We start from the raw sequence: 8,495 nt of genomic DNA, 5'->3' as shown, positions 1-8,495 counted from the left end.
TGCCTTACTCCCATTAAGGTATTTGAGACCACTTATTTAACTAAAACCCTCTCAGAAAGCAACTAAGTTGTTGCCATTGTTTGTGTTTCTTCTTGCTGGCAATGGAAGAAGGGAGACACTTAGATGTCAAAGCATGCAGGACATTAGACTGTGGCATGTGTGTGTCAGGAAGGGGCCCGTGGCAAAAGATGACAAATCATTTTAGCATTCAGTGACTTGGCATGAAGAAACATACTGCCTGATGCTATTACAGTAAGTGTCCTCTGCAAGGAAAACTACTAACAACAGGGATATTTTAAGGTCACTGGTAAAATGATTACTGAGACCTAAAACATTTTTTCTCTGCTGAGTATAATCATCTGCTGGTTTCACTGAGCAGTAAATAATAGCACCTCTGTGTCAGACAGAGGGTATCAGGTGGTTTTCCTGGCGGCTCTTCAGATTTTCTGCAGATTGGAGCTGTTTTGCAGAAGGCATGAGATTTAGAGCTCCTCTGTGTTCAGAGGCAGAAATAAGTAAAGGTTTTGAGATGTGTAGCTCCACTGTGAGCAGTTCTGTAGGAAATACTCCTCTTTTTATCACTATGGCGCCCCTATGTCCCTACTAGCGCTCTCTCTGAGGCAGGCAATGTTTTTGTCTCTCTTCCATTTCCCTTGGCCCCAAGAGAAGGACACGTGATTGGTGTAGTGCCCCCTCTAGCCAAGGCTGCTGTGCAGTTTTCCTGCACCCTCTGACTTGGCTGGGCACACCCTGTGACAGCTAATGGTGCTCCCATGTCAGGGGACATTGCAGGATCCAGTCCCCCATGGGTCACCTGGGTCCACCTGAATGTGGGGGTAAGAGGGTAGGGGTTGGGGAGTGACAGCTCCTTACTGCTGCTGCAAAGTTCCCAGTTAATGAACTTACTACTTTATAGATGATGTGTTAGCTAGTGTTAGCACAAGTGAGGAAGACCTTTACTATAAACTTTAAGGTAGCCTTACATTTAGGTTCAGCTCTGCAGTGCAGCTTCATGTGGGTATTTTGAATCCAAAACATTAACAACAGATCATTGGTGGGCTCCAAAGAGCTCAACTGTTACAGAAGGGCTGCGAAAGCTATCATGATAAGATCTTTGGTTTAGCAAGGATAGCTCCAGAGATTTGCAAAAATCGGTTTTTTTCAAGGTATCAAGGTTTCAAGGTTTTTTTTCAAGCTTCCTTATGCCTCAGAGGCAGAGGGTAATGGTGGGGACTTGGGAGGAATGAAAAAGCAGTGAATGCTTTTCCCAGCCTATGAAAAAGTGTTGGCAAAGGCTAAGGACTGAGAAAATACTGATTAATGATAGCCAAACTTCTGGGTGTGGCTTCTGGGTGATGTTGACATGGCTGTGACAGTCCTGCTGTGTGAGAAATGCCTGTGGGAACTTTGAGAGGGCTGCTGGCAAGGGAGCCATGCAGAGGACACGGCTGCAGTGAGCACACAGCTAAGCAGAGCTGTTGGGAGGTATCAGGGCACAGGAGAGGGCTGTGCCAACCCTTCCTCTGCCCCTCCACTGTTAAGCTGCCATCTCACAGGAGTGTTACAGCACTGAGGACGGAGAGACACTGGGATCACCACTGCCAACATCCTCCTCCTCCCCCCTCATTTTCGTCCACCACATACCAGTGGCCAGAGACAGCACGGCTGTAGTGGCAGTGGAAGTGGGTGTCACAACAACCACTTTGGGCACAAGTGATGTAGCTGGCAGACAGAGGAAAGAAGGGAGCCGTTTCATGGATGCTGCTGACATCCTGGCATCCTCCCAGGAGGCAACAGTGGCCAGTCGAGGTTGCGTGGGGTTGCTTCCTTATCACAGAATCATAGAATCATTTGAGTTGGAGGGGACCTCTGGAGGTTATCTAGCCCAAACCCAGTGCTTAAGCAGGATTGCCTAGAGCAAGTTACTCAGGATTGCATCCAGCTGGGTTTTGAATGTCCCCAGAGAAGGAGACTCCACAACCTCCCTGAGCAGCCTGGTCCAGTGCTTTGTCACTTCCACAGTGAAGAAGTTTGTTCCCATGTTTAAACTGAACTTCCTGTGTTCCATACTGTGCCCTCTGCTCCTTGCCCTATTGCTGGGCACTACTGAAAAGAGTCTGGCCCTATCCTCCTTACAATCACCTTTTAGATATTTATAGACATTGATAAGGTCTTCTTGCAGTCTTCTCTGCAAGCTAAAGAGTCCCAGATGACTCAACCTTTCTGCATAAGAGAGGTGCTTCAGTCCCCCTGTCAACTTTGTTGACCTCTGCTGGACTCAGCAGTTCCCTGCCTCTTTTGAACTAGGGAGCCCAGAATTGAACACAGTATTTCAGATGAGGCTTAACCTGGGCAGAGTAGAGGAGGAGGATGACCTCCCTCAGCCTACTGGCCACACTCTTCCTAATGCCTCCCCAGAATACCATTGGCCTTCTTGGCCACAGGGGCACAATGCTGGCTCATGATTAACTTATTGTGTACCAGGACTCCAAGATTCTTTTCCTCAGAGCTGCTTTACAGCAGGTCAGCCCCTAATCTATACTGATGCATGGGGTTGTTCTGCCCCAGGTGCAGGACCTTACATTTATCCTTGCTGAACTTCACTAGGTTCCTCTCTGCCCAACTTTCCTGCCTATCCAGGTCATGCTGGATAGCAGCACAGCACTCTGGTGTGTCAGCCACTCCTCTCAGTTTCGTATCACCATCAAACTTGCTGAGGATACACTCTGTCCCCCCATCTGGTGAGTATGTAAAACAAGACTGTATCCAGTACTGGCCCCTGGGGGACATCCAACTCAACCCTGTACCACTTAATCACCTTGTGAGCTCTGTCACTCAACTAGCTCACAATCCACCTCACTGTCCACTCACCTAACCCACACTTCCTGAGTTTTTAATGAGCCTGTTATGGGAGATAGTGACAAAAGCCTTGATGAAGTCAAGGTAGATTACATCTGTTGCTCTCCCATGTAGCCAGCCAGTTATGGCATCACTGAAGGCTAAAAGGTTGGTCAGACATGATTTACACTTGGTAATTCCACACTGACCACTCCCAATACCTTTCTTTTCTTCTACATGTTTATGGCAAACCATTCTTCAGAGCAGGGCTCTTTCATGCAGTCCCCCTTCGACTTGCCTAGAAGTAAATCCCCATTGCTGCATGCTTCTCATTGACAATGAGCTTTCAACAGGGCTGAGATAGATGCACTGTATTGGGGCAGAAATTGGCTGGACAAGGCAGCCTTGGGCAATCAGACAGCAGACATGGGTTTTCTGGAGCATTATCTGCTATCAAGGAGTGAGACTGGATTTATTCTGGGGGATTAGAGAGAAAGAATTTTTGAAAATAATTCTGATGATTCCTTCCAACCTGGTATGGTAAAGACTACTCCATCAAACACTGAGTTTGGGAATGGACTCTGAAGAACAGAAAGACCTTCAGTCTATGACCTGTTATTAGGAACTCCTCTCTTGTACTTTCTCATAATCCTCTCTGATGTTTGATCTATAGGATTTATAAAGGAATAAGGATTTATTTATAATTTACAAATCCTGTAAATGTTATAATTTATAAATCCTATAGGAATTTATATTTGCATATAAAACTATAAACCACTAAATTTTTCAATTTCATATTTAAGAAAGGATTTTTCAGAGCTTGGAGATCATTTTAAATCTATATGGAGTCTTATTACAGACTATTAATACAAACAAAGATCTCCTCAAGCCATGATAAGTACATAATATTTTGTTAAGATATTTACATCTTTGCCATCACATGCAATTATCTTTAACAGGTGTCATACTGAAGACAACATGCAGAAATTGTTTCTATACACAGTGTTCCTAAAAGGCTACCAAAAATAATGGATTTGCAAAGTGTGTAAAATACTGTTTTACATTTGTGATTATTAGTATAATTTTACCACTTCTTGTCCTTTTTCTGACCTTTTCCTGATGGACACCTTTAGCAAATGTTGTTTCATCATCACAAATAGGCAGAAGAGGTTCTTTTATTTTACAAGTGGGAGACAAAAAATTTTGGTCTCATCTATAAAAATAGCTTTCAGAATTTTCTCTGTATATGCAGCTCTACTAATGATTGCTGCTAATGGTGTATTTTGTATTCATGTTCTCTTGATTCACTTTGGATACACACAACTCATACTTTAGGAAATGAAATTGTGAAAGCACAGGAGTAGTTCCCTAAAAAAGGCTCCAAAAAATAAGCTGGTGGGGAAGAAGAGTGGCCTGGTTGAGCAGGGAGCTTTTGCAAGAACTCAGGAAAAAAAAAAAAAGGAGTTTATCAACTTTGGAAAAAAGGGGCAGGTGAATCAGGAACCATTCATGGGCATTGTAAAGTCATGTAGAAAGAATTAGAGATGCAAAAGCTTAGTTAGAACTTAATCTGGCCATCTCTATGAAAAATAATTTTAAAAGCTTTTACAAATACATTCAAAACAAAAGGAGGGTCAGGGAAAACTTCCATTCCTTATTGGATGAGGGGGGGAACATGGTAATGGAAGACAAGGAAAAGGCTGAGGTACTTAACATATTCTTTGTCTCAGTCTTTAACGAAAAGGCTGGCTATCTTTAGGGCAACCAGGCTCCTGAGTTGGTAGACAGGGATGGGGAGCAGAATAACTCTCCTATAATCCAGTAGGAAGTAGTTAGTGATCTGCTGTGCCACTTACATCAAGCCTATGACCCAAGAACAAGTCGTGGGTCTGGATGGGATTCATCCTAGGGTGCTGAGGGAGCTGGTGGAAGAACTGGCTAAGCCACTCTCCACCATTTATCATCCATCCTGGCTAGGGAGGTCCCTGATGCCTGGAGGTTGGCCAGCGTGACACCCATCCACAAGAAGGGCTAGAATGAGGTTTTGGGAAACTATAGGCCTGTCAGTCTGACCAAGGTGACGACAAGGTTATGGAGCAGACCACCATGAGTGCCATCAAGTGGCATATGGAAGACAACCAGGGGATCAGGCCCAGCAAAGATGGGTTTAGGAAAAGGTCCTGCCTGACCAATCTCATTTGCTTCTATGACTGAATGACGCACCTAGAGGATGAGGGGAAGGCTGTAGATGTGGTCTACCTTGACTTTAGCGAAGTCTTTGACAGTCTCCCACAGCATGCTCCTGGAAAAGCTGTGAGCCCACGGCTTGGACAGGTACACCATTTGCTGGGTTAAAACCTGGCTGGATGACCTGGTCCAGAGAGCAGTGCTGAATGGTGCTGCATCCAGGTGATGTCCAGTGACCAGTGGTGTTCCCTAGGGATCAGTACTGGGCCCAGTCCTACTCAACATCTTTATTGACAACCTGGGTGAGTCTACCCTTAGTAAATTTGTGGATGACAGTAAATTGCGGGGGGAGTGTCGATCTGCCAGAGGGTAGGAAGACACTGCAGAAGGACCTGGACAGTCTGAGTTGATGGGCCAAGGCCAACAGTCTGAAGTTCAGCAAGACTGAGTGCTGGGTCCTACACTTTGGCCACAATACCATGGGGAGTTCCAGGCTGGGCACAGAGTGGCTGAAAGCAGCCAGGCAGAAAAGGACCTGGGAGTCTGGATTGACAGGAAGCTGAACATGAGCCAGCAGTGTGCTCAGGTGGCCAAGAAGGCCAATGGCATCCTGGCCTGTGTCAGGAACAGTGTGGCCAGCAGGTCCAGGGAAGGGATTCTGCCCCTGTACTCAGTGCTGGTGAGGCACTCAAGTACTGTGTGCAGTTCTGGGTCTCTCACTTCAAGAAAGATACTGAGGTGCTGGCATGGGTCCAGAGGCAATGAGGTTGGTGAAGGGACTATGGGGAAAGTCTTATACGGAAAGGCTGAGGGAGCTGGGGGTGTTCAGTCTGGAGTAGAGGAGACTCAAGGGGGACCTCATCACTCTCTACAACTCCCTGAAGGGAGGTTGTAGCCAGGTGGGGGTTGGGCCCTTCTCCCAGCCCACGAATGACAGGAGGGAATGGCCTGAAGCTGTGTTTAGGGAGGTTTAGGTTGTATATCAGGAACCACTTCCTCACAGAGAGGGTGATCAGGCATTGGAATGGGCTGCCCAGGGAAGTGGTGGAGTCCCTGGAGGTGTTTAAGGAAAGGCTGGATGTGGCACTTAGTACCATGGTCTAGCCAATGTGGTGGTGTTGGGTCATGGGGTGGACTTGATGATCTCAGAGGTCTTTTCCAGCTTCAGTAATTCTGTGATTCTGTAAATCACACAGAGACAAAAATATCTGAAGAGTTGTGTATCTACACAGGTTTCTGCTAATACAGTCCCCAGATGTTTTAAAAAAACAAACAGCACAGTGCGATAGATGGTAGAAATCTATCAAATTCAAGTAATTTCATTTATTTATGCTTCCTTGTCCTCTTTTGTCTTGGTTTTTGTGACTGTTTATACTGGAAGACTTCTCGAAGAGAGGAACAGAGACTAATTTTACTGCGTGCTAGTCAAGATTCATTAACAACATATAATGCTGATATCCAAAGAAATGCTATAACAACTAGGCTAAAATGTGGTCTGAACAACATGAAAGAATTTTCTTATTGAGAAGGAGTGAATAAAATGTTGGAAAGAGGGCAGTATTAAAGACACTGCTGTCAGGATTTTTCAGACAAGAAAATACTGAGTTTTGCTTTATTTTTCTACTTGATGTCAACGGCTGCTGGAATTCCTGTCTTAAACAGATGAGTAAATTAACATAAAATGTCATCTGCCCATAGGATGAATGTGTCAAGAGCTGCTGTGATATCTCACAGTCTCTTTTGTGAGAGATATTGCAATAATTAAAAGTTAATCTAGGGTGAAAGATACCAGTGTACTTAGCATCACACATTGTGGGTTGTGGAAATACACTTTAAAGGAGGCTCTTTTATCTCTGAAAGTCACATGGTAGAATACTTCAGAGGATTACAAATGAATTTTTCTGCAGGATAAAGCCTGCTGCCCTGACAGATTAATTCTCCAAGTAAAATTGTATTCAGAAACACTTTGCTTTGCAACTTCCTTGTCATGAAATAAACATAATTTGTTATGCAGTGGAGCTGATTTTGGTATTACAAATATTATTACCAGAGTGACCGTGATCAGCCTCAACAATTCTTTGATTGCCAGAAGGCACAGGCACATGAAAGCCACCTGATGTCACAGCATGGGATTTGTCAGACAGAAGATGGGATCAACAAAGCAACCAATCCAGGAACCAAGCTCAAAAGCCTGTGCCTGCATTGACTGGAAGAGCTTTCTCTTGACTTAAGATTTACCTCATCTGAAATGGGTTGGGTGAGTTAGTTAATATGTACATTATAGAGTTAATATAATGCAGCTTCAGCTTAAGCGAATGCTAATTGGTCAAAAAGGAAATTGCAAAAGGAAAGATTTTACTCTTCTTCAGTCAATGGCATCCTGCTTCCCAAGATGACCAGGGTTTCAAAACTTCTTGCACAATGCCAAGCATTCAATATTAGATAATTTCTTTGCTTGCCTAAAGATGTAAATGATGGCACAACCATTTGCACATAATCATCTTTTTGTACGTGTGGGATCCTGCAGACATCTAATTTCTCTTCTTTTTTAATGAAGAAATTATGTGAAGAGAACTTCGTACTACAAAGTCACCATTACAGAATATTGATGGTTGATAAATAGTCTTTGCTTTATAATGTCTGTTACAGTCTCCTGCACTTCTCAAGTCAGATTTGGGAAAAAGGGACCTTTTCTCACATTGGAAAGTTTCTTTTATAAGAATAACAACAGCATTTATTTGTATTAGAGTTAATACTACATCTTCAGTTGTACAACAGGCATGTTTATGTTCTCATTAAAGGTTTTTTGAGGCATCACTTGAAACACTGTAAACTCATGTTTGTTATGGATTAAGGAGCTAAGTTTTCAGTGGGGCAGTGTTTCATCTTCGAGAGCAGCAAACGATAATTCTTGTTCCTTGTAGGAAAATATATTAATAATAATCATCATCGTACATAAAAATGGACAATACACATGAAAATACAACCAAACCATTCTGTTTCTCCCATTTAGTAATTACAAGGAGTGCTGCTTAAGCTGTGAAGAAATTCTTTGTATCTATAGACTATGATGTGTGTATACAAAAAATCATTTGTAAGAATGGAGATCCAGATTACTGCATGATTTTAAGACAGTAACACAGTGCAGTTAGTTAGAACAGATATAAAGCTGTGATGCAATTTTCCATATACAACACTGTTAGAGGCGTGATTAAATCATGCTGCCACTAATTGATGGGCAAAACTATACAACTATACCCTTCATTATCTGAACTCAATGGCTTGTTTGTTGTTGATGCATTTGTAAGACTGGAATTACTAGCATTTGTTCATAAAAAGGGATTACATCAGGATGGCTGACCATTATCAATTTCTTTGTGCAAAGGGAACAATTCACATGAGTTCCTTTTCTTATTTGGCTGGCTTTAGCTGAAAAAAAAAAAAAGAAAAAAGAAAAAGTAATAATACTT

This window comes from Calypte anna, chromosome 1 (assembly GCF_003957555.1).
Source record: "Calypte anna isolate BGI_N300 chromosome 1, bCalAnn1_v1.p, whole genome shotgun sequence".
Lineage (NCBI taxonomy): Eukaryota > Metazoa > Chordata > Aves > Apodiformes > Trochilidae > Calypte > Calypte anna.
Note: the sequence above shows the minus strand (reverse complement) of the source record.